The sequence below is a fragment of the Ursus maritimus genome, unplaced genomic scaffold (assembly GCF_017311325.1).
Source record: "Ursus maritimus isolate PB19 unplaced genomic scaffold, ASM1731132v1 scaffold_35, whole genome shotgun sequence".
In the NCBI taxonomy this organism is placed as follows: Eukaryota; Metazoa; Chordata; class Mammalia; order Carnivora; family Ursidae; genus Ursus; species Ursus maritimus.
Window position 1 is genome coordinate 10,645,472 of NW_024426119.1, and position 27,695 is coordinate 10,673,166.

Sequence of the window (27,695 nt, forward strand, 5' to 3'; positions counted from 1 at the left end):
TTTTGTTCGGAGATCTCTGTGCCTCCTGGATCTGAATTTCTGCTTCCTTTCCCAAATTTGGGAGGGTTTCAGCTATTATTTCTTCAAATAAATTTTCCGATCCCTTTTCGTTCTCTTCTTCTGGGATCCCTATAAAGAGAATGTTATTACACTTGAGGTACTCACTGAGTTCCCCAAATCTATTCTAATTTTGCATAACTTTTTTCTCTCACCTGCTCAGCTTAATTACTTTCCATTACTCTGTCCTCCAGATTGCTGGTATGTTCTTCTGCTTCTTCTAACCTGTTATTTTTTCCATCTAGTGTATTTTTACTTTCAATTATTGTGTTATTCTGATTGGTTCTTTATCTCTTTGTTAAGGGTCTCACTGTTGTCCTTCACTCTTTTCTCAAGTCCAGCGAGTATCTTTATGATCATTCTTGTAAATTCTCTATCAGGCATATTACTTAACTCCATTTCGCTTAGGTCGCTCGCTGTAATTTTGTCCTGTTCTTTCATTTGTGACATATTTGTGTCTCATTTTGTCTAACTCTCTGTGTCTGTTCCTGTTTGGTAGGAAAGTCAACTGTGTCTCTTGCTCTTGAAAGTAGTGGGCAGGGTGCGCGCTTTTAACAAGGTGGTGCCCATTCTTTTCCACAGGGGATAAGCAGCTGCCATAGAGACCAGGGCCAGAGGGGGCTGCTCCACAAAGCACATGCAGGCAGGGGCTGTGGAGCCCACAGGTTGCATGTGCTGGTCCTTTTCCACAGCGGATGCACAGCTGTCACCAAGATGGGGCCAGCTAGGGCAGGCAGTTTTAACAAGGTGTGCACATCCTCCATGGGAGGTGAATGCCACATCACTGCCAGGACTGAGGCTCCGCGAAGTGTGCAGTCCAGATATGCAATGTTGGCAAGGTTTGCGCTAGTCTTCTAGGAGAAGGGACCTGCAGCACTGGGAGGGGGCAATGTGTGGTGTAAGCAGTTGGGTAGTGAATGCCAATGCTGTGCTGGTTTCTGCAGGTGGCTCTGTGTTTATGCTGGGGGGTGGGGGAGGGAAATGACATCCGCAAGCTCCTTTGTTCCTGGAGAAGTCCTTCATTGAACTCTGAGATTAGTGAATAATTCTCCCTCTCATATGCTCTAGGCGTTTTTCCAACTGCTGCTTCTTAGCAAATTTTAGCCAAATCTGCATGGACTGTTTGTTGTGCTGTCTCTTTAAGGGCAGGGACTCCGTTTCCTATCACTCTCCCAGCTCTCCTAGATACCAGACTGCTGATTTTTTAAGTTCCAGGCTTTAAGTCCTGAGGTTGTAAGAACTCATGAAATTCAGCCCAGCCCCTCTGTTTTTTTTTTAATGTTTTTTTAATTATATTATGTTAGTCACCATACAGTACATCCCCGGTTTCCGATGTAAAGTTCGATGATTCATTAGTTGCGTATAACACCCAGTGCACCATGCAATACGTGCCCTCTGGTTTTGAAAGCCAAATGTTTTGGGGGAATTCCTCTTTCCAGTGCAGGCTCCCCGGTGTGAGAGTCTGTTTCTCATTCCTCACCACACCCACAGCTCACTTCCTCCTGCAACCAGACCCAGCGCATTTAGCTTCCTATCTCCTCTCCGCCCTTCCTACCCTCTTCAATGTGGCCTCTCCTACACATTTAGTTGTAGTGTTTGTTTTGCCAGTCTCCGGGTCGTTTTCTCAGTTATTTACGCTGATGTGAGTGTTATCTATAGTCGTGTCCAAGGGACGGGGTGAGTTTTTAGGGTCCTCCTACTTAGCCATCTTCCCCAGAAGTCCAGAACAATCAAAAGTAGACCTTTTTTTTTTTAACGATGTATTTATTTATGAGAGAGAGAGAGAGAACAAGCACATAAGCATGGGGTAGAGGGGCAGAGCGAGAAAGAGAGAAAGTCTTAGGCAGAATCTGTGCTGAGCACGGAGCCCAACCCAGGGCTCCATCTCATAACCCTGAGATCACGACCTTAGCCCAAACCGAGAATCCATCACTCAACTGACTGTGCCTCCCAGGTACCCCTTGAAAGTAGACTTTTAAAAAAATATATTATTTTACATACTTCTGTATGATTTGAATTTGTACATCTTTTATTATTTGAGTATATTTCATTATTTTAAAAAATAAGCTGTTTACATAGCAGAAAGGAAAAAAAATCTTGTTATTCTCACCAGCCAGGGATGATCACTTATCAGTGTTCAATTTGGCGTGGTTAGCTTTTCAAGAGGTTTTCATTTTTTATTTGCATTTTATTTTAAAATTTTAAAAGATTTTACTTTTAAGTAATCTCTACACACACATGGGGCTCCAATCCACAACCCTGAGATCAAGAGTTTCATGCTCCATGGACTGAGCCAGCCAGGCACTCCTGTTTTATTTAATTAATTAATTAATTTATTTATTATTTTAAAGATTTTATTTATTTATTTGACAGAGAGAGAGAGAGAGCCCAGGCAGGGGGAGCGGCAGTCAGATGGAGAGGGAGAAGCAGGCTCCCAGCTGAGCAAGGACCCCAGGATCATGACCTGAGCTGAAGGCAGTCGCTTAACTGACTGAGCCACCCAGGCACCCCCCGTTTCACTTTTTTTTTTAAATGGTCATTGTTGAAACTGAAGATGACACAAATACATTTTAAGATATTCTATGCTCATGGATTGGGAAAACAAATATTATTACAATGTCCACACTATCTAAAGCAATCTATAAATTTAATGCAATTCCCCATCAAAATACCAACAGCATTATTGCTATAACCACAACAAATAGTCCTAAAATTTATATGGAGCCACAAAAGACTCTGAATAGCCAAAGCAACCTTGAAAAAGGAGAACAAAATCACAATCCCAGATTTCAAGATATACTACAAAACTGTAGTAATCAAAATAGTATGGCACTGGCACAAAAATAGGAACATATTCAGTGGAACTGAATAGAGAGCCCAGAAATAAACCCATGATTATATGGTCAATTAATCTATGACAAAGAAGGCAAGAATATGCAATGGAAAAAGACAGTCTCTTTAACAAATGGTGCTGGGAAAACTAGACAGCTACATGAAAAGAATGCAACGAGGCCATTTTCTGACACCATACACAAAAGTAAACTCAAAATGTATTAAGGAGCTAAAAGTGAGACCTGAAATGATAAAAATCCTAGAAGAGAGCACAGGCAGTAATTTCTCTGACATCAGCCATAACATCTTTCTAGATACCTCTCCTGAGGCAAGGGAAACAAAAGCAAAAATAAACTGTTGGGACTACATCAAAATAAAAAGCTTCTGCACAGGAAAGGAAACAACCAACCAAACTAAAAGACAACCTACTGAATGGGAGAAGATATTTTCAAATCACATATATGATAAAGATTTAGATCCAAAATATATAAAGAACTATAAAACTCAACACACAAAAAACCAAATAATCCAACTGAAAATGGGCAGAAGACATGAACAGGCATTTCTCCAAAGAAGTCATACAGATGACCAACAGACACATGAAAAGATGCTCAACATCACGCATCATCAGGGCAATGCAAATCAAAAACCACGATGAGATACCACCTTACACCTGACAGAATGGCTAAAATAAAAAATATAAGAAACAGTGGTGTTGGAGAGCATGTGGAGAAAAAGCAACACTTGTTCATTGTTGGTGGGAATGCAAACTGATGCAGCCCCTGTGGAAAACAGTATGAAGTTAAAAATAGACTTATCATATGATGCTGTAATTCCACTACTGGCTATTTACAAAGAATATAAAAACACTAATTCGGAGGAATACATGCATGCCTATGTTTACTGCAGCATTATTTACAGTAGCCAAATTATGGAAGCAGCCCAAGTATTCATAATGGATGAATAGATAAAGAAGATATGAAATATTCTATATACATATATATAGAATAGAATATTACTTAGACATAAAACAGAATGAAATCTTGCCATTTGAACAACATGGATGGATCTAGAGGGTATAATGCTAACTAAGTAAAATATTTCACTAAGTGAAATAAGTCAGTCAGAGAAAAAAAATATGATGTCACTTATATGTGGAATTTAAGAAACAAGTGAACAAAGAAAAAAAGAGACAAACCAAAACAACAACAACAACAACAAACGGACTCTTAACCATAGAAAAAAACCTGGTGGTTACCAGAGGGGAGGTAGATGGGAAGATGAGTAAAATAGGTGAAGGGGATTAAGAGTACACATATTGTGATGAGCACGGAATAATGTATAGAAGTGTTGGATCACGGTACTGTACAGCTGAAACTAATATAACACTGTATGTTAATTATACTTGAATGTAGAAAGAAAGAAAGAAAGAAAGAAAGAAAGAAAGAAAGAAAGAAAGGGCAAGCAGGCAGCATTGCACTTAGTGTACATATTCCCAAGAACATGGGTTTGAAAAGTATTAGTTTAATGTCCAGTTTTTCAAATTATATTTTGTGTTTGTTTGTTTGTTTTTTAAAGATTTTATTTATTTATTCGACAGAGATACAGACAGCCAGCGAGAGAGAGAACACAAGCAGGGGGAGTGGGAGAGGAAGAAGCAGGTTCACAGCGGAGGAGCCTGATGTGGGGCTTGATCCCACAATGCCGGGATCATGCCCTGAGCCGAAGGCAGACGCTTAACTGCTGTGCCACCCAGGCGCCCCTCAAATTATATTTTGATAATGTCAAAAGAAATAAAATATAAGACATGGTCATTGTTATTATTATGATGTTTGTTTTAAAATATTTTTGAATAATAATTGTTCTATCTCACTTTTCCATTCTCCCCAATGAAACGTGGCACACATGGAGACAATACAGGACTGGCAAATGTTGTCTTCTCTAGTGTTTGTGTACAGTCACTCTCCCAATATCTTTGGGCTGTTGCTTTTTACTTTATTTCTTTTTTTTTAAAGATTTTATTTATTTATTTGACAGAGACAGCCAGCGAGAGAGGGAACACAAGCAGGGGGAGTGGGAGAGGAAGAAGCAGGCTCCCAGCAGAGGAGCCTGATGTGGGGCTCGATCCCAGAACGCTGGGATCACTCCCTGAGCCAAAGGCAGACGCTTAACGACTGCGCCACCCAGGCGCCCCTTTACTTTATTTCTTATACCCTAAGCTCTTGAGGAAAAATTCAAGGTCCTTCTTTAATAAAATAAATATTTTGTCTGTGACATGGCCATTAAAGTTTTAGGGGCAAAAATTAGCTTTATCTCTCTAGGATTCTAGGCTATTTTTTTTTTTAATTCTCATTTTTTAATTCAGTGAAATTTAGTTTCCAACTTCATAATTTTGGTTTCTAGCATTATCTATTTTCAATTCATTGCCTTTTTAATTTCTAATTTTAGCCATATGCTTGTTATTAGATTCCTCTTTTTGTGAAGAACAACCTATTTTTCTTCTATCATTGTAACATCCCATGGAATCTCACTGAAGATGAGAAACAGTTTTTAGAGGTCTCAATCTTCTCTTTTAACCTTCAAAAAGGTAGTGTCCTACTGACCTCTTTACTATCCCTATGGAATATACCAGAGTTCTCAACGTACTGATTCGATTCTCTATCCAAATGAACAGAACTTTTTTTCAGAAGTGTGATAATAATCCCTATTTTGATCTAATTTTCTTTTAATGTTTGAGTTCTAGCTCTTCTGTTTATAGTCCATTTCTGACGTTTGAACAAATCTGTCTAGTCCTATCTCTACAGGTTCTGGTATCAACTCATGCTATCGTGGGACTTTCTCACTTTGGCTCTTGGTAGATATACTACCCTAGGCAGGTGCTGGTCCTTGATGGGCATCATACTGTTATAGCAAGAAATGTTTCACAAATGGCATCTGATATGGTCTAAATAAGACTGAGCTTTGGGGCGCCTGGGTAGTGCAGTCGTTAAGCGTCTGCCTTCGGCTCAGGGCGTGATCCTGGTGATCTGGGATGGAGCCCCATATCGGGCTCCTCTGCTGGGAGCCTGCTTCTTCCTCTCCCACTCCCCTGCTGTGTTCCCTGTCTCGCTGGCTGTCTCTGTCAAATAAATAAATAAATAAAATCTTAAAAATAAATAAATAAAGACTGAGCTTTACTATAGCCTAATTAAGATTAATTAATAAATACTCATTGCTTAGAAGTAATTATCCATTGACCTAAAGCCAATAAGACTCTTTTTTTTCTAATATTAAAATATACAATTGTTGGGGGGGGGAACAACTTGAAATAAATCAGAGTACACTTTCACATTCATCACGCTTCTCATATACTCTAAATTTGTACTTAATGCCTTCCTCCTCCTGAACATTAGAAAGAACACACAGGAGAAGTTTTTATTTCTCCAAATCAATTTCTGGGAAAAAAGTGTCACTTTCAAATTCCTGCACAATCCTTGTCACAAATAGTCTAAGGTGGTCTGGCTTATTCAGGGCTTCCTTATAAACAGAACTGTCTCCCACTATCCAAACCATGTCCACTTTGCTAATTCTGGTTGCTCAAAAACTTTTAAGGCATCACCCAGACTTTTGGCAAGAAAATGAGCTTCTTGTGGAGGTTTCTTGAGGTCTCTAACTGGGCACTCAATCAATTCCGTCCTTTAAAGGTCGATTCTTCTCGGGAATAGAGAACCATATCTTCCTACCCATAATCACCAAATTCTGTTTACCTTCTACCGAGGAGGATGTGGTCATTCTTTGGAAATACTTGAACTCATTTCTGAATGAGGGCCACAGCAGTTCCCCGTTCTTGCTGATGCCCCTGTTCTGGGACACAGCGAGGATGCAGTTTAGCAGATAAACCTTGACAGTAGCTACACACACCTCTGAGCTGGCACACCACCCCGGGAGTCCCCGTGCCCTGCCCAGCTTGGTGGGGAAATTGTTTTCTTGGACACTAGGCTTTTAGAAAACAATCAAAACATTGGGTCCTAGATATCTGAGCAGTTTGATTGGAAACTTCATGCATTAAAAACAATTCTGATACTTTGGAGAGCATGTATCAAGCACTTACTACGATTAAAAAGTCTCTGAAATGAAGAAGATATTTCTATCTATAGCACACAGGCCTAACTGAAGACCGCAGTAATGTGAGGCTTCCCCACCCCCATAGGCTACTTCCTCTTTTTACTGTTTTCATTTAGAAAAAACAGAGAGCTCTCTTGCTGCCACACAATGCCAAGTGCTATTTGAAGGGGTTTTCTAGGCATCCTTACTATCTGGAAGTGTGCATGCCATTTTCATCGTCTGAAGAGTCAGGGAGCACATTAGGTTGAGCTCTTACAGAAGCAGGCCCCGACTCCAGAATTTGAATGTGTATGACTTATAGAGACAGGGCTTCCAGGAGAAATCAACAAGGGATTGGGGGGGGGGTGAAGGAGAGGGAATGGGAAGAAGCCAAGTGAAGGGGTGATTTCAGAAGTCCCACACTCAGCCTGGCATGGGAGCTCTAAAACAAAGGAATACCCCTCAAAGTTAGCTCTGCCTTGAAGCAAAGGAGCTGGGCTTTGGTACCTCACATCAGCCTGTCTTTGGCTATATGCTACAGAGTGTGTTGTGGGATGAAACATAAAATTCCTAGGTACTTCCAGCTCACTCCAGTGCCTTAGGATAATCCGCAGTGAAACCTGAGGAACACAGCATTGAGACACATTTGACAAAAACCCGCTTCCAACGAAAAATATTTTCTTTATGTGCAAACCCTATCAAAAGTGGTTGTAGCAAGGTAAAGAAAATGCCACACACTTATCTGTAAGAAACAATAGTACCAAGGAATGGTCTAAGCCCTAACATCATCACTGTGCTTTTGGTAGCATGAGTGAAACCCGAGGAACACAGCACTGAGAAACATTTGGCAAAAACCGGCTTCCAAGGAAAAAAATTTTCTTAACGTGCAAACCCTATCACAAGTGGTTGTGGAAAGGTAAAGTAAATGCCATACACTTATCTGTAAGAAACAACAGTGCCCAGGAACGGTCTGTGCCCTAACATCATCACTTTTCTTTTGGTAGCATGAGTTAAACCCGAGGAAAATAGCACTGAGGCACATTTGGGAAAAAAGGAGTTCCAACGAGAAATATTTTCTTGATGTGGAAACCCTATCATAAGTGGTTGTGGCAAGGTAAAGAAAATGCCATACACTTATCTGTAAGAAACAACATTGCCCAGGAACAGTCTGAGCCCTATATCATCACTGTGCTTTTGGTAGCATGAGTGAAACCGAGGAACACAGCACTGAGACACATTTGGCAAAAACCCGGTTCCAACGTATATATTTTCTTCACGTGCAAACCCTATCATAAATTGGTTGTGGCAAGTAAAGAAAATGCCATACGCTTATCTGTAAGAAACAACAGTGCCCAGGAACGGTCTGAGCCCTAACATCATCACTGTGCTTTTGGTAGCGTGAGTTAAATCCGAGGGAAACAGCACTGAGACACATTTGGCAAAAACCGGCTTCCAATGAAAATATTTTCTTCACGTGCAAACCGTATCACAAGTGGTTGTGGCAAGGTAAAGAAAATGCCATACACTTATGTGTAAGAAACAACAGTGCCCAGGAACAGTCTGAGCCCTAACATCATCACTGTGCTTTTGGCAGCATGAGTTAAACCCGAGGAACACAGCACTGAGACACTTTTGGCAAAAACAGGTTCCAATGAAAAATATTTTCTTGATGTGCAAACCCTATCATAAGTGGTTGTGGCAAGGTAAAGAAAATGCCATACACTTATCTGTAAGAAACAACAGTGCCCATGAACGGTCTGAGCCCTAACATCATCACTGTGCTTTTGGTAGCATGAGTTAAACCGAGGAACACAGCACTGAGACACTTTTGGCAAAAACGGTTCCAACTAAAAATATTTTCTTGATGTGCAAACTCTATCATAAGCGGTTGTGGCAAGGTAAAGAAAATGCCATACACTTATGTGTAAGAAACAACAGTGCCCACGAACGGTCTGAGCCCTAACATCATCATTGTGCTTTTGGTAGCATGAGTGAAACCCGAGGAACACAGCACTAAGACACATTTGGCAAAAACCAGCTTCCAACAAAAAAATTTTTCTTAACGTGCAAACCCTATCACAAGTGGTTGTGGCAAGGTAAAGTAAATGCCATACACTTATCTGTAAGAAACAACAGTGCCCAGGAACGGTCTGAGCCCTAACATCATCACTGTGCTTTTGGTAGCATGAGTGAAACCCGAGGAACACAGCACTGAGACACATTTGGCAAAAACCGGCTTCCAACAAAAAAATTTTTCTTAACGTGCAAACCCTATCACAAGTGGTTGTGGCAAGGTAAAGTAAATGCCATACACTTATCTGTAAGAAACAACAGTGCCCAGGAACGGTCTGAGCCCTAACATCATCATTGTGCTTTTGGTAGCATGAGTGAAACCCGAGGAACACAGCATTGAAACATATTTGACAAAAACCCACTTTCAACGAAAAATATTTTCTTTATGTGCAAACCCTATCAAAAGTGGTTGTAGTAAGGTAAAGAAAATGCCATTCACTTATCTGTAAGAAACAACAGTACTCAGTATACTTGTTCAATGTGTTGCTTTCTGCAGAGGCACCCCCGCACCCCCAAGATACCACAAATACACACCCCCTCTAAGATTCCTCAAAATGTCTAGGATTATGCCTTGCCACCTTTTAGATTTTGCCACAACACCTGTTCCTTCTCTCTAGTCATCAACAAAGTCATAGAATTATGGAGTTTTGAGGTTGGAAGGGATCAATACCATCACTAGCACAGTGCCTGCTAGGCATTCACAAATGTTTGTGGAATGAATGTCGAATAAGATACACTGTCAAAGAGAGAAGGAGCCTCTTCTACTGGCAGACGGTCATTCAGTCTTTGCTTGTTTGTGGAAACAAGGGAGTCTTTATTACCACCAGAGAAAGCCTGTCTTTCCTGAGCTCTGAAAGTCAGCATACAGATTCGATTTGGGCTGTTCTGGAGAAGAAATGGCAGAGTACAGCTGAAGCATGAGAGTTCTGCTCCCCTGGGCTTCCCGATCCAGTGTCACTCTCTGAGACATAACTCACCAGGACCGCATCCTTGGAATATCTGAGGGAGGTGCTTTTGAGTCTTTCTCTAGACACAGAGGAGGACACTATTTGGTTCTTACCTTAAAGCATCCTCACCTTTAAAAGCCTCAGAGAAGGGGCACCTGGTGACCTGTGGTTGCCACCGACCTCCTCTATCTCCGCCGGGTCTTGATCTCAGGGTGTTGAGATTGAGCCCCACATCAGGCTCCTGCCCTGGCGTGATGCTGCTTAAGATCTCTTCTCCCTCCCCTCTGCCCCTCTGTCCCACCACCCTTAGAAAACAACAACAACAACAACTTAAGAGCCTCAGAGAAGTTTTCTTTCTCCACTTGTTTTGGTTGGCAGCTAGGTAGATCATATCATAATATACTATGAAGAATAAGATCTTTTTTTAAGAAAAGATTTAGTTACTCCTGTGAGAGAGAGAGAGAGAGAGAGAGACATGGGTCTTGATCTCACAACCCTGACATCATGACCTGAGCCAAAACCAAAAGTCACACACGTGACCGACTGAGCTACCCAGGTGCCCCAGTAGTTATTGCTTTTTAGGAAAATTTCAATGTAATGGAAAACGGAAAGAAGTGTTTTTTTTTTTAATATTTCAGTACCGTAAAATAGGCATGAAAGAATAGACATAGGATTTGATTGTACCAGCAAAGGTTTCTTTTTTTTTTTTTTAAGATTTTATTTATTTATTTGACAGAGACAGCCAGCGAGAGAGGGAACACAAGCAGGGGGAGTGGGAGAGGAAGAAGCAGGCTCCTAGTAGAGGAGCCTGATGTGGGGTTCGATCCCAGAATGCCGGGATCACGCCCTGAGCCAAAGGCAGAGGCTTAACGACTGTGCCACCCAGGCGCCCCCAGCAAAGTTTTCTTAAAGGTGGGGGTAACATGGCAGAAACAGTAACCAACCTGCTTGGACAGAGGAGTAGGTAAGGGAGAAAAAGGAGGATTCGCCCCCAGCGAAGTTTTCTTAAAGGTGGGGGTTACATGGCAGAAACAGTAACCAACCTGCTTGGACAGAGGAGTACATAGGGGGAAAAGGAGGATTCCAGACTGGAAAAATAAACAGGTATTAGTCTGTTGCAGGCTTTGGATGTACATTTAATTTGATAGGAAGAGTGAAATGGTGAAAGACTTTAGTTGGGAGTCATATCTTGGAAGATTAATTTGGTGTTATCTGTGGGTTAGACCGAAATGAAAAAAGCCAGCTAACTAGTGGCTAAGAGTTTTGGCAACTTAACTTATTCTTGTCAGATTCATGTAACTCATCTGCGAGCCAGGAATAGTAATGCCTATGCTATGGTGCAGTTGTGGTTAATAGAAATGTGTATATAAAACGCTGGGAGCGGCTCCTGGTACGTAATGGGTATATTGTAACAGTCGCTATTAGGTTGCTCTTCTATTTTATATGCCCTGATAATAAATAAGCAATTCATAATGGAATGTAGAATCACTTCAGTGAGTTCTAGTCCTGTAATCTTAAAGCTAAATTAGCTTTCATGGTCCCCCCCCAAGGTCCTTTGACAATTCATTGGATGGATGCTCTAAATCAAACAAGAGTGATTGAATTTGTCTCCTTGGGACTCACTGAGAACTGGGTGCTGGAGGTACTATTTTCTGTAGCATTCTCCATCACGTATGTACTGACCCTTTTGGGGAACACTCTCATCATAGTTACTATAGATTTTAGTCTGTGTCTCCATACCCCCATGTACTTCTTCCTGAGCAATCTGTCCTTTATTGACATCTGCCACTCATCTGTCACTGTGCCCAAGATGCTAGAGGGCTTGCTTTTGGAGAGAAAGACGATTTCCTTTGATAATTGCTTCACACAGCTGTTCTTTCTACTCTGTTTGCCTGTGCTGAGATCTTTCTGCTGACCATCATGGCTTATGATGGTTATGGAGCGTGCTCCGCTGCACTATCCCAATGTGATGAACATCAGGTCTGTGTACAGCTCGCGTTTGCTCTCTGGTTGGGGGGTACTGTCCACTCTCTGGCGCAGACCTTCCTGACCATTCGTCTACCTTACTGCGGCCCCAACATTATTGATAGCTACTTCTGCGACGTGCCCCCTGTCATCAAGCTGGCATGCACAGATACGTACCTCACGGGAATGCTCATTGTGTCTAACAGTGGAACCATCTCCCTCACCTGTTTCCTGGCTTTGGTCACCTCTTACACGGTCATCCTGGTTTCTCTTTGAAAACAGTCAGCTGAGGGGCGCTGGAAAGCCCTGTCTACCTGCTCAGCCCACTTCATGGTGGTTGGCTTCTTCTTCAGACCATGTATCTTCCTCTACACTCGGGCAGACACCAGCTTCACCATGGACAAGGTGGTGTCCGTCTTCTACACGGTGGTCACCCCTCAGCTCAATCCCCTCATTTACACCTTGAGGAAGGAGGAGGTAAAAAGTGCCATCAAGCATCTCAGACAGAAACAGGTTTTTTCATGAAGTCAGGCACACAATGGATTTGGAGTCACAAGTATAATTATGGCCATATCTTTAACGAGACAGCGGAAGTAAAAAAACAGAATCAGTAGATGAAATGGCACAGAGCAGAACTTCTTTTTAAAGGGAAGGACTTATTAACTTTTACTTACATAGAGGAAATGATCATGGTGGAACCTAAAGGAAAAAGAATCTGGGGCTTCCTCAGTGGCTCACTCGGTTAAGTGTCTGCCTTCGGTTCAGGTCACGATCCTGGAGTCCTAGGATGGAGCCTGGAGTGCAGCTCCCTGCTCAGACGGGACTCTGCTTCTCCCTCTGCCCCTCAGCCCACTCGTGCTCTCTCACTCTCTCAAATAAATAAATAAAATCTGAAAAAAGAAAAGAATTTGGAAAGCTTTAAAGAAGCCTCTGGTTTCACTAGTAAAAGATCACAATTTGGGGCATGGACTGAGTTTCGGGAACAGGTACACTTGTGAGAGAACTTATTTTCTTGATTTGTGGATTCTGTGGGTTATTGCCTCTGGGAAGCGATATCACACTTAGGTTCTATAAATTTAAGTGGTTTTAATTTTTGTCTTTCAATGTAGATTCAAGGTGTTTATTTAAGCTGTCAATGATTTATAGTGAATTAAACTGTTACTTTGAACGTGATTTCTCATTCCTGCATCTATTTTGTATTTTTCATAATACTTTGATAAAATCAAGGTGGAAATATATAAAGAACTTACTGTAAAATAAGGTTTATTGGTGTAGAATTTAGTTCCATAAAATGCATGCATTTTAATTGGACAGTTTTAAAATTTTGACAACGGTATATATATACACCCATGTAACCATGTCTCCAGTCAAGATATAGGGCATTTCCATCACCCAGAGAGTTTCTTCAGTCCCTTCCCAGCCAATCCCTCTATCTCCACCCAAGCATGCAAGCGTCTGATTTTTGTCACTGTGAATTAGATGTGTCTTTCCTAGAGCTTCATATCCATTGAATCATACAGTACGAACTTTTCTGTGCCTGACTTCTTTAGCTCTGCATGCTGCTTCTGAGATTAACCTACGTCTTTTGTGGGTATTAGCAGTTTGTTTCTTCTTATTGTTGAATAATATCTCACGGTATGGGTATGCCACAGTTGTTCATTCAGTCATTTACTGATGGACATTTGGGTGTTTTCAGTTTTTGGCAGTTGTGAATAAAGTAGATATAAATGTTTACTTACAGGTTATTTTGGCCACAGGTCTTCATTTCTCCTGGGTAAATACCTAGGAGTAGAATTCTTGGATCATATAGCAAGTGTATGTTCAGCTCGTAAGAAACTAGAAGGCTGTTTTTCCATGTGGTTGTATGATTTTTTTGAAGTTGTTTATCTTTAAATAAACTCTACCCCTGCTGTGGGGCTCGAACTCCTGACCCTGAGATGAAGAGTCTCACACTCCACTGACTGAGCCAGCCAGGTGCCCCCAAAGTGGTTGTAAGATTTTATGTTCTCATCAGAAGTCGAAGAGTTTAGCATCCAATAACTGTTATTGTCAATATTTAATTTTAGGCCTGAAATTCCTGTGGTTTACTCTGCATTTTCCTAATTACTGATGATGCTGAGAATCTTTTCATCTGCTTGCTATCCTTTCCTATATCTTGTGTTGTGATGTGTCTGTCCAAATATTTTGCTCATTTATTATGATTAGTTTTTTCTTCTTGTCACTATGTTGTAAGAGTAAAGTATTCTTTGTGTATTCTGGATACAAGATCTTTGTTGGATATATGTCTTGGTAATATTTTTCTCATGCTGTGGCTTGCAGTTTTATTTTGAAGAGCAGAAGTTTATATTTGGATTAAGTTTTATGTATCATTTTTTACTTTTATGATTGATGCCTTTTGTGTCCTAAGAAATCTTCACGTCCCCCAAAGTCTCGAAGGTTTTCTCCTAGTTTCTTTTAGAAATTTTACAGTTCAGCTTTAAATTTTAGGTTTGTGATCCATCTTAAGTTTCCTTTGATACATGGCGTGAGATGAGGGTTGAGATTAATTTTTCCCAACTACCTAGATGATCCAGTTCCATTTAAAAAGACTTTCTTCCCCCTTGCCTTGTCTTGGCACCATTTTGAATGTTGGTTGACCCTTGAGAGGACGTGAAAGTATTCTTTTGACCTCTTCACCGTCATCTCTCACCATTCTCTGCCTTAGGGTCTAAGCTGTAACCACACTACCCTTTCTTTGCTTGGACCGAGCCAGGGTCTTTCCCAACACCTGCCATTTCCTCTGCCTAGAATGTTCATCACCTTTTTTCATGCAGGCCTCCTCTTTATCTTTCCGATCTTAGCTTCTATGTCATTTGTCAAAGAGACCCTCTTTGCTTCCCCACTCTGAAGACAGTCTTTTCTGAAACTCTCTATCAACATTTAGTGTGTGTGTGTGTGTGTGTGTGTGTGTGTTATTGTAAGCCTGGTCCTTAGCACATAATAGGTCAAATGAATGAATAGTAAGATATCCCCATTTCATTGCTCTGATGGCAGATTTTTCCTGGCCACTTGAGGATATCAGTACCTTCAGTGACTCAAAGTCTTCTTTCTACATGACTGAAGTCATAAGCAAACTCACTTGGTCTGAGTCACTGGTGTTTGCTGAGCCGTTTAGGCAAGCATCTGAGTGAATTATGTAGTCAAGTGCTGCCCAGCAATCTAAAGGTTCATTTCAACATTAGTTACCACCCCAAGACAACAGCCCAGAGAGGCGACATGGTGTAGTGAAAATAGCATGAGTTTGTGTTGATGCACTTGGCTTAATAGTCTGCTTCAGCATTTCCTAGCTGGGTGACCTTGGGCATGCTGTTGGCTCTCTCTGAGCTTTCGTTCCTTCATTGTAAACAAGCATAAAACCTACCTCTCAAGTGGCTGTGGGCATGGAGTAAATATAGAGTGCCTAGAACAATTTCCAGCATATGGAAGATCCTGAAAATCACAGCTACTGGTATGATTGTCAAATATTGGACCGAAGAGAATTCATAAGTCGTAAAGCCCGATAAATGTTAGGTGACTTATTCTTTGCAAGGCATTTCTTGGATGTGGAGCACCAGGCCTCTTAAGAGCCTAGACATTGTCATTTTTTCCCTCTCCCTTCCAACCTCCCCATGAACTTGTTCAAGGCATTCTTCGTGTCTTCATTCCTGAGAGTATAGATGATGGGGTTCCGCAGAGGGGTCACTGCAGTGAAGAACACAGATACCACCTTGTCCTCCGGGAGGCTGGTGGATGGACGGGAATAGATGAAGATGCAGTGTCCCAGGAAGAGTGCTATGACAGTGAGGTGTGCTGCACAGGTGGATAAGGCCTTCCGCCTGCCTTCGGAGATCTGCTGCCTCGGGCTCACCAGGATGACCGCATAGGACACCACGAGGACCACAAAACAGACCACCAAGATCAGCCCGCTGTTGGAGACGATGAGGATTTCAATGATGTGGGTGTCCGTGCAGGCCAGTTTGATCACCTGAGGCACATCCCAGAAGAAGCTGTCAATCTCATCAAGACCACAGTGGGGCAGCTTGATGGTGAGGGAGGTCAGCGATATGGAGTGGATGGTGCCCCCTGTCCAGAGGGCCACAGCCAGCAGCATACATACTTTCCATTCATCACTGTCATATACTGCAGGGGTTTGCAAATGGCCACGTACCGATCCTAGGCCATGACGGTGAGGAGAAAGATCTCGGTGCAGGCAAAGAGGTGCAGGAAGAACATCTGGGTGATGCAGGCCTTAAAGGAGATGAGCTTCTCTTCTGACCACGTATCTCTGAGCATCTTGGGGACAGTGACTGTGGAGTGGCAGACATCAATAAAAGATAGGTTACTGAGGAAGAAATACATAGGTGTATGGAGCTGGCAGTCATAGATAATAGTTACGACAATGAGGATGTTCCCAATCAGTGTCAGGACATAGGAAGTGAGGAACAGGGCGAACACAGTCATCTGCACCTTCTGATTGACATTAAGCCTCTAAGCCGAATGTATGTCACGGAAGTGGTTTGATTGAGTAGGTCCGCCTCTTCCATTCTCTTTGTTGGACACTCTGCAAAGAATTAGGAAAAAAAATAACACTTAGCATCTGTATCAATCATCTGGTCACTTAATTTCTTCTGTGTTTGCTTTTCCCTCCATCTGGAGCTTATGGTCCAGTATCTTATTTTAAAAACCCCATTCAGCGTCTTCAATCATGCTGCATACACAGTAGGCACCACAGAGACATTTTTGGGAAAATAGTGCAGAGAACCATGATTCACCAAGAGATATAAGGCAGCCTTGGAGAGCGGAGGGCTTATATTTACTCATAAATCTTTAGCAGAGAAGAAACCAGGATTTTTCTACCCCAAGCCAGTAACATGTTCAAAGTTGTACACAGCCTGGCCTTGAGCATGGTTTTCTCCATTGCCTGTTGACTGCATTTTTCACTCGTCCGAAGGACTTCCACCCCTTCGCGCTCTGCCGTGACATCCTGGGACTGTCATGGCAATGACCTGGTCTGTGGCCGATGGGCAGTGTTGTTGGGGTGTCTTAGAGAGAGCTGAGAGTTTTCCTCATTTCTTTCTTTCCTCCCATCCCCTCCCCTCCTCTGTTTGTTTGTTTGTTTCTTGTTTTCATTTTATAGATAGAGAAAATGAGGCAGAGAGAGGTAAGGCAATGGGCTTAGGTTCACAGAGAATTGCAGTAATAGCTGTGTTTGGAGCACAGGCCTCCTGAGTCCCGGCCCAGGCTCTCTGTGCCCCCACTCTGACCTGAATCATTTATGAGATGGTTGGCATCATTAGGGCGCTAAGTGGAGTGCGTCTTGGTGAGCTGGCTCTTCCTCTGCTAGGGGCACCCCACCAGCCTGGTTGGGCATCTGTGGGGAGTCTAGTCTCTCTTCTCTTGCTTGTCTTCATGTCACGGCCTGGATGCACAGTCTTCCAGGGGTGCCCACCATGCATGCCGCTCTCTTGGTTCCTGGGGTCCGCTCATCCTGTGCTATCTTCTTCCCATCACTGGTCACTACTGGAGCGTTCCCTTGTTCCTCAAGGTCAGACTCTCTGCCAGACAAATGAATCAGCTCCACATTGCTTATGAAAAAGGACTAGAGAACTCTTTCTCTTCTGCTTCTAGTTATCTCTTCCTTCTCCAGCTTTTCCTATTACTCATCATGCTGGTCTTCTGCAGACAGTGGCCCTTGTGATAGTCTATATCAATAGAGGGGAGATTAAGGTAGTGTCAAACTAGGAAACTAGCAAAGTAGAGCCATGGGAAAAGAAGGTATTTCTGGGCCAGGAAAAGTCTTTTAGTTAACATTTGAATTAAACTCATGGTGTTCAGAGCTTAGATTAATATTTATTGTAACATCTTAATGTAGTGACAGATTAACTTTACTATTAAGCAGTTCTTCTTAGTGGGGGTGCCTGGGTGGCTCTGTTAGTTAAGCGTCTGTCTTCGGCTCAGGTCATGATCCCAGAGTCCCGGGATTGAGTCCAGCATCCGGCTCCCGGCTCAGCGGAGAGTCTGCTTCTCCCTCTGACCATCTCATGCTCTCTCTCACTCTGTCTCTCAAATAGAGAAATAAAATCTTAAAAAAGAGAAATATTTCTTAGTATTCACTTAAAGCTTCTGCTCTAGAAAGCTACTTTATTTCATTGTTTTCTGGATTTATTTATTTTTAGAGAAAGAGAGAGAGTGTGTGTGTATGTGTGTGAGTGAGGGGGGAGGGGCAGAGGGAAAAGGAGAGAGAGAATCTCAAGCCCACTCCACACCTAGCACAGAGCCCACTAGGGGGCTTGATCCCACAGCTGTGTTTTCATACTTGAGCTGAAACCGAGAGTTAGATGCTCAACCAGCTTAGCCATTCAGGTGTCCCCAGAAAGCTATTTTAAAAGTTGTATGATTTACATCTGTTCCCTTTTTAATTTACTAATCAACCAAAAGGATGATTGCAAACTTGAAAACTAAAGAACTGAGCAAGAATGAAGCCAGGGGTTTATTTTAAATTAATCTGGAGAATTTCACCGCACAGAGTGGATGGAGAACTAGGTCTGTAATGAAGACTTGTGTTCCATCATCATCACTTTTTTTTTTCTATTTCTTTGGAGCTGCAGGAAAAAAAGCTTTGAGAAATGGAGGTATGCCCAACTGCAGTAGAAATTTGGTGTCAGTTTATGTTGAGGATATGGTGCACAAAAAGAAAATCGAATGTCTGTGGCATACGCTTCAGAAAAATGTAGGAAAATAATTAAGAACAAAACCAGAGTAAGACAGAGTGTCTGTAAAACTTACCGTGGGTTGTTTCCGGTGCTCCCGGCCCCTCCAGAGAGAACTGAATTGTCACGGTCTGGTAGTTTCAATGTCAAGTTTTGATAGTGAATTATTTTCCAGTGGAAAGAACTAATCGGACAGATTTAAAGTTGGGGATATCAGATAACCCTGTTTACCTTGATTTTTCCATAAGCATGGCCAGAGCCCTCAAAGTTCTTCTGGGTCTTGTTCAGTTTTTTGGTGATCAGTCACGGTAAATACATTTGGTGATACTTTACCAGAAGTGCTCCAGGGTTTTTGCAAAATTTTACACCTTATCGCCTATATTATTATCATCGTTTTCAGTATGTAGAGCATGTAACTCTGCCTTCAGATTTTCTAGAATTGGTTGCCAGTCCACTGGAGATGCGGCATAAGAATGGTGTATTTTTTGCACTTTTTCAGATGATATTGGCAGCGGAATGATTCAAAGTCTCTATCAACCACTTTTACAGGCCATGCTAGCTTATCAGGAGATTTTTTTTTTAAAGATTTTATTTATTTATTCAACAGAGAGACAGCCAGCGAGAGAGGGAACACAAGCAGGGGGAGTGGGAGAGGAAGAAGCAGGCTCCTAGCAGAGGAGCCTGATGTGGGGCTCGATCCCAGAACATTGGGATCACGCCCTGAGCCGAAGGCAGACGCTCAACCGCTGTGCCACCCAGGCGCCCCTACCAGGAGATTTCTAACACAAACTTGTCCTAATTATTCACAACCAGTGTGATGGAGGCATTGTTTCCTTGGCAGCACACTCTCTGGGTGTTAGTATTATATGGCTAGCTTCAGACGGATTATTCTACCGAGTACTGAAGGGAAATGTGTACAGAAAGAGAGCAGCTGGGGCTGGCAGCTGCAGGGTTAGGTGGTTTTCTGGTTTGTGTGTGTGTGTGTGTGTGTGTGTGTGTGTGTGTGTGTGTGTGTGTTTACCTGAATTACATAGGTTTTTATCTCCTTGGGACCTTTTAAGTAATGTCGCCAGCTTACCCTAGTCATAGTTAGAAAAAGTTAATTCTGTGGGGACTAACGTTACAGACTTTGAAATTGTCACTAGGGGAATTTAAAGGGAAAGCAGGGATTCCACATCTAAACTTTTAGGATGTGTTTAGACATGATTAAATGAACTACTAGTGTGTGCTAAGTATTAGGTGAGGGGCTTTCATGGTTTCTCATGTAATCCACATACAAACACAGAGATGAGGCATGGGCCATGGAGTTAAGATTTTAATCAGCTCTCTGCCAGAGAGGTCAAGGGTTTGGCCTTGAGGGTCAGGCTGTGTGAGTGCAAATTCTAGATGTGTAAGTTTGGGCAAGTTCCTTAACCTTTCTGGGCCTCAGCTTCTCATCCATAAAACATAAATAACAATGGTCATCTGTCTTAGAACTCTTGAAATCTTTGTAAAGTCTGTGGCACTTAGTGCATATGTTGCTTAAGTGAATGCAGTTACACAATATGCAATTCAAACAAACAAGAAAGCCACCACCCCGTAACAGCCAACTCTTTCGGCATCACTATTCATTGTTTTGTCTACAGTGAAAATCTAGATCCTCTTGCTTTAATGAACCTTGGCTTTCTCTGTTTAGATGTAAGAACTTGGTAGTTTGAGTTGGAGAAAGAAGAATCCCAAGGGGAAGACTACAGATCATACTTGGGGTTTTCCTTTTCATTTTTACTTACTTAAGTAATCCCTACACCGGACATGGGGCTCAAATTTACCTCCCGGAGATCAAGAGCCACACACTGTTCCGACCGGGCTCGTCAGGTGCCCCTATAGTTTGAGTTTGAATTTAAGTTTGAAGAGTTCTGTGGATTGGTTAGGATATATGAAATCAAAGGTGTGGAAGGAAGCCTTATAGCTGACTCTTCAGGAAACAGTGTGTAGAAGAGAAGATGGTAATGGGGGGGAAGTGTCAGAAATTACCAAAAATTCTTACTCCTGAGGACTTGTGGCTTGGCCTCCTTTTCCCCAGTTTTCTTGTTGCATTTGTTACCATTGATTGGAGGCCAGACTTGAAGGTATTGAAAAACTCAGAGCTTCTAGAACATAGACATACTGCTACTTGATCCATGTGGGGCTTGTATTATATTGTGACATTGGCAATTAGGGTATGCATATGGAAGAGGGTATACCTGCCGATCATTCTCAAGCAGTTTTGGAATTGAGATCCTTTATCCTAGGCATAGTACACCGGATATAGAAAAATGATGTTCAGTTGATTATAGGGCAATTACTATCACACTGTCACTGATACTATACAAGGTGAGAAATTAATTTTGGCCTAACCTACAGTGTTCTGTATTTCCTACTTCTTCTGGTAGCTCCTCTCCCCTGGGCCCACTACTCCTCTGACTTGTATACCGAATGTCCCACTCAGGCTTTTTTCCCAGGAAGTCCCGTCATGCTCCAAAAAAGTGTTCCCATTTCCTCTGCAGAATAAATGAGAAGAATTGTGGACACTGGCATAGTCATCTTGGAGAGCTGAAAGCTCTGCTTCACACTCATTAACTTATTTTGATCTTCACAAGGCCTGGTAATATTAGGAGAATATAGAAAAATTAGACTTGGCATTAAGTGATTTTCAGAGTTTATATATCAGGGAAGCAGCTGAACCAGGTCTTCTGCTGCTGCTTCTGATATTTACTCCATTACATCACTTGGATGCTGTATTTCTGAGAGGAGCCACACTTAAAAGAGTTGCTTGTTGAATCGCATAGAAATGTTTCATTGGTTTCGGGATAGGTAACTTCTTGGTATTTTTTAAAAAAAGATTATTTATTTATTTTTTGGAGAGAGCATGGCGGGGGGAGGGAGATGGAGAGGGACAAGGAGACTCCTCACAGAGCAGGGAGCCCCCACTCTGGTCTCATCAGGGGACCGGATCCCGCTACCCTGAGATCATGGCCTGAACGAAATCCGATGCTTATTCGACTGAACCACCCAGGTGCCCCACATTTTGGTATTTTTGATCCTCCTGACTGACTCTTTCCTTCTTCCCATTCCATTCTGTCCATTCCAAAAGATCAAAGTGCCATACTCCTCCCTTCTGAAAGGTCACTGACTCTCTGCTAAAAGCAGACAATAAGGGGTTTATAATCTAGGGTGTGTGCAATATCACACTTATTGTAAAATGAGATAAAAAGATCCTATATGGAATTTACAATACAGTGAATTCAGGTGACTTGTATTTTAGGAATTTGAGTTGAGAGTTCTGTTCCCTATAACTGAAACCATCCTTACTGAGAAAACATTTGATCAGTTTTGACTCACTGGACAATGTTATTGTAAAGAATGCATTGGAGACAGTGAAGAATACTGTTACTGTGGGTTTCATCCTGATTGCTAAGAAAGAATTTTTTAATGTCATGTGTGGTGGGCAGAATAATTCCCCCAAAGATGTTGCTGTTGGAATCTGGGGAATCTCTGAAAAGGGACTTTGCAGATGTGATTAGGTTATGGACCTTGAGGTGGGGAGATTCTCCTGGAATATCTGGGTGGGTTCAAAATAATCAGAAGGCTCTTCCTGAGTGAGAGAGGGAGGCAGGAGAAGCAAAGTTCAAGAATTAGATGTGACCACAGAAGCAGAGGTAGGAATGATGAGATTGCCGGTTGGAGGGTGAGGGGAGAGAAGTCAAGGAATGTAGGCTACATTCATTCTAGAAGCTGGGAAATTCAAACAAACAGATTTTCTCCTAGAGTCTTCAGAAGGACTGTAGCCCTATTGACATCTTAGTTTTAGCCTCATGAAACTGATTTAGACTTCTGATTGGCAGAACGGTAAGATAATACATTTGTGTTGCTTGAAGCCACTGAATTTGACGTAATTGGTTATAGCAGCAATCAGAAACTAACACATTATGGAAATTGTCAGAAACTTAGAAGAGATTATGTGTAGAAGGGAAGGAAAAATTCTCCCTCTACGCCATGGTCATCTGGCTGGACCAAGAATTAAATTTACATGAGACAGATTAAGAAAAAAATAAAAGTTTTATTACAGGTGCACAGCAAATTGAGACCAAAAGAAATAACCAAAGCAGGCAGTTTTTATGCTTTTTAGACAAAAACAGTAAATCAGAGAGGAATTGGCAGGATATAGGAAACTTAACATTAGGAGCTTCAATTCGTAAGTAATTTGAACAGAATTTGGGCCAGTGTAGTAAATTAGTAAAAAGGAACAAGGTTGTTTATGCAGCTGTCTTGGCTCTTAATTTCCTATCTCTTGTGATAAGGATATTTCTTTGCCTCCTGGAACAGGAAGGATGTCTTTCACATGGTAGGTTTATTTCCTGCTTTCATAGGAAAAGAGAAGGGTATGAATGTCCTTCTTACATAACCTGTCTCTCTTTTTTTTTAAAGATTTTATTTATTTATTTGACAGAGATAGAGACAGCCAGCGAGAGAGGGAACACAAGCAGGGGGAGTGGGAGAGGAAGCAGCAGGCTCCCAGCAGAGAAGCCTGATGTGGGGCTCGATCCCACAACGCCAGGATCACGCCCTGAGCCAAAGGCAGACGCTTAACCGCTGTGCCACCCAGGCGCCCCACATAACCTGTCTCTTAAGTAACTGATTTTATTTTATTTGAAAGATTTTCTGTGTTGGTTTGAGAGACAGAGTGTGGGGGGTGGGGAGGATAGAGGGAGAGGGGAGACAGAATCTCAAGCCGACTCTGTGCTGAGTGTGATGCCCAATGCTGGTCTTGATCCCAAGACCCTGAGTTCGTGACCTGAGTCCAGATCACGAGTAGGAGGCTTAAGCAACTGAGCCACCCAGGCACCCTGGCAAAAGAACACTGTCGATATATTTCCAGGCAATGCAGGGAAGTGACTAGTGCAAGAGGGAAGACAAACATGGGGGACTCTGTATTTCCCTAACTTACTGCCTAAAGAGATTTCATTTCTAGTCTACGGGTCAGGGATGAAGAATACAGGCGAAGCTCAGCCATTTCCATGAGTTGGAGACAGAAAGATGGAAGTTTGGAGAAGTCAATATAGCTGTGGTTTACAGTACAGAATACTGAGGAGAGCTGCACAGAGAAAGAGGACCTCAGAAAGCCATCTAGGATCACTTTTGAGTTTTCATGGAATTCCTCAGTAGGGCACGTGTGTGAGGAACCTATGTGGTGTGGGGAAAATCATAGCCCAGGGGAAGCAGAGAGGAAAATGTCACTAGCCTTCACACACAATCAGGAAAAGTCTGTGCTACCAGCAGCAGGCAGAGTGGAAAACCTCGTAATTCGTGGGACATTGCAAAGAGAGCTCAGAATACCAACAGAACAATAGCAAAATACATTGAAGACTACTGTGATACCACCTAACAAACCTTTGGAAAGCTAGTCTGGAAGGATAAAATAGTTTTCCAGGAACCTCACCATCAGAACAATCCTCAAGAGTATGTGTAGAAATATATGCAATAGTTAATATCTAACATTAAAATTCACAATACCAGCCTTCCAACAAGATTACCAGGATGCAAAGAAGGAGAAAAGTTCACCTTGTACTGAGGAGAAAGATTAAACAATAGAAATCTACCCAGAAATAAAGATGATGGAAATATAGCACATGTACATTCAAACAACCGTTAGAAAGAGTTTTTATATATATAAAAATGTACACAAAGGATGAAGTGAAACAGAGGTATAGAAAATATGAAAACAAGGAAAACCCAACTTCTGGAGCTGAAGAGTAGCACGTCTAAGATGAAAAATGTAGTAGATGGGCTTTCTTTCATGTTAGACACTAAGTAGCAAAAAGAGAGAGACAGAGAGAGAGAGAACTTGAATGTATGATCATAGCAGTTGTCCAGAATAAAGCAGAGAAAAGGAAGGGTGCAAACCACGCCCTGCACACAAACACTAGAGTATGTGTGAGCTTTGTAGCAATTTCAAGTGGCCTGGTAGATACGAAATTGGCTGAGGTACAGAAAAAAACTGTTTGAAGAAGTAATTCTGATTGTTATCTGAATTGTATGAACCCTCTACACCCATATTTTTAAGAATTCAGGAATCCAGGCAACAAAAACCCCAAACATAAGGATCATGAAAAAAAACCTCCTTATCAACCTACATCCCAATAAAATTGCTTAAGACCAATGATAAAGAAAAAATCTAAAAAGCAGATGGAGATGAGTCCATTGCATTACCTGTCACGTCCCTAATTCTGTAGATGGTCTCTGTTTCTTTCTGGTCTGTGTTACTCTTGGAGTCTGTCTTCAATTACAGGATCCCCCTTCCTATTCTTGCAGGGTGGTTTAGCGGCCAAATCCTTTGAGTTTCTTTCTGTCCTGGAAGCTCTTTATCTCTGCTCCTATTCGGAATGACTCCTTGCTGGGTAAAGCGTTCTTGGCTGCATGTTTTTCTCACTTAGTACCCTGACTCGATCACGCCAGCCCTTTCTGGTGTGCCAGGTCTCTGTGGATAGGTATGTGGCTAGTCTAATGTGCTTACCCCTGTCAGTGAAGACCCTCTTGTCTCAAGCTGCTTTCAGGATTTTCTCTTTCTGTCTGAAATTGCAAACATCACTAGTATATGTTAGGGTGTTCCTCTATTCTTATGGATTTGGGGAAGAGTCCTCTCTACCTCTTGGACTTGAATGCCTGTTTCCCTCCCAGATTAGGGAAGTTCTCAGCTACGATCTACACAGATAGATCTTCTGTCCCTCTGTGTCTTCTCCCTCGGGGCCAGAAGTAATTCCAATATTGTTTCCTTTTGTGGCATCACTGATTTTTCGATTCCTCCACCCATAGTCCATTCGTTGGCTTTCTCTCTTTTCCTCAGCTTCCTTCCTTTCCATCAGCTTGTCTTTGGTGTCACTGACTCTGTCTTCTGCCTCATTGACCCTAGCCGTTAGAGCATGCACATCCAATGTAGACTGCATCTCAGTTAGAGCCTTTTGAATGTGGGCCTGATTCGATTTCATTTCTGCACTATGAGAGTCTCTCGTGTCATTTATCCTTTTTTCAAGCCCAGCTAGCAACTTTGTAATTGTCATCCTGAGTTCCAGCTCTGACATCTTACTTAAAACCGTATGCATTAGATCAGTGGCAGAGAGTGTTACCCCTGGCTCTTTCTTTTGCTGTGAATCCCTCCCTCTAGTCACTTTTCCCAGAGAAGAATGGATGGGGGAGAGAGAGATTAGGATCTCACAGGGTGGACAAAACAGGGTGAGCCACTTGGTCCCGAGTGTCTTTTGGTCTGTGTGTTGGAAGTCACTAAATCCCAAAATTGTAAAGAAAGCCAAACTCATATATACACAGAAATCAAATTGAATATAGCGAAAGGAATCCAAAAATGAAGAATATATGTATAAAATGTCAATGTAAAAAATGAAAGTTAAGAAAAGATTGAAAAATGAAGTGTTGCTAAAATAAAAAAAGGTAGTTGGAAAGGGAAAAAAGAAAAAAAAACGAAATGGAAAATTTTGAATGGAGAGAGAAATGAATCATGAGAAAAAGCCTCGAGCTCTAGGTGCTATTTTCCCCTAGCGCTGGAGTTTGGCCGTCCTCTTTGGTCTGTAAACTTGCTGTTCACTTGTTCTTTCACCTCGTTTTCAGGGGGCAGGGGCCTAGTGCGCTGATTCTCAGGTGGTTTTGCCTGGACGGGGATGCACTGCCCCCGTCAGGGGGCCCGGTGGGGCTCAGGGTCAGCTGGTTGTTCTGTGTGCCTTGTGTGCCCAGAGGGCTTTCCTCACCTCTTGAGAGGGTGAGAATAAAAACGGCCGCCCGCATCTGTAGGCGTGGAGGTGTGATGCTGTTGTGCGCCAAGTTCTGTAGACTTCTGCGGTGCTCCCCACACCAAAGCTCCTTGGGGAAGGCGGAGGGTCACAGCATTCCTGTCCTTTGCAGGGCTCCCAGATGGAGAGCTTCTGATCAAGTGGACTCCCCATCAACTGACTTCGTGTGAGGAGAGGGATCTCTCCCTTCTCCTCACTTGTGTCTGGAGCAGGAAGCGTAGGCACCGCTCTCACAACAACTGAACTGGAGGGTTATCAAGAATTGGGGCTGGCAGGGGCAGGGGGTCACTGCTGGAGGAGCCTGAGTGGTGTGGAGGGGCTATGCCCAGTGCCAAAGCCGCCGGTTGAGGCTCTGTCCATCCTGCAGCTTCCATGAGCACCCAGTGTGCTTTGGAAATGAGGAGGTTGTGGAATATAGGTGAGGTTCAGTGGGGTGGAATCCGGAGCCGACGACCAGGAAAGAATTCTTGAGACGTCTTTGGTGCAAAATTGGTGGTTTGTGACAGGACCCATGGCAGAAAGAGATGCTGCCCTGGCTTGTGAGGGGTGGCTGATGGTAGACTATGGGGTTGGGAGAAGGTAAGGAAAAAGGGAGGTTGAGATAATACTTGCATATGTGAAAGAAGACTCACAAGGTACAGAGGCCTTGCCATTGTCTAGGGAAGGTGGTTTTGCCCTCTAGCAAGGCATGAACATTAAGACGGTTGGGAACTTCCTGGAGGCTGCAGATTATAAGGACATTTCGTTGTATCTGCTTTCCCTTCAGGAAGCTAAGTTATTGATAGAAATGCTTGGTTCTTGTAAACTGCTAAGACATTGGGAAACTGAGGAAGACTTAAGTCTTGCAGAATTCTGGTGTCTATAGGTTAACTATTTCTTTGCCCTTTAGGGCAGCCAGGAGTGCCTGAGGAATGTCACGTACACCCCATGGTGGGGGGTGGGTGTGGGGTGTCAGTTCCGGCTTTGTCCTCAGCTAGCCTTCTCTTCCCTCCTCAGTAAAGGTCCCTCCTGTTCACAGAGGTTCAAGCAGTTCTTGCTGTTGCCACCTAGTGGACATATGGATGAACACATTCAGGTCATGTCTGTGACTCACTGACCTGAGCTGCCATGAGAGGTTGGTTCCTTCCTGCGAGGAGAGGGCCCAAAAAGGATGGACCCGGAGCAAGCAGACAAGTGTGGCCCGGCCGACGCCC

At 42.6% G+C, this 27,695-nt stretch overlaps 3 pseudogenes; 1 reads left to right on the forward strand and 2 right to left on the reverse strand.

Annotated features, from left to right (window-relative positions):
* Positions 1-5,988: 5,988 nt before the first annotated feature.
* LOC103673524 lies at positions 5,989-10,033 on the reverse strand (annotated as a pseudogene).
* Positions 10,034-10,444: 411 nt separating this feature from the next.
* LOC103673379 lies at positions 10,445-12,733 on the forward strand (annotated as a pseudogene).
* Positions 12,734-15,018: 2,285 nt separating this feature from the next.
* LOC103673378 lies at positions 15,019-16,914 on the reverse strand (annotated as a pseudogene).
* Between the last annotated feature and the right edge of the window lie 10,781 nt (positions 16,915-27,695).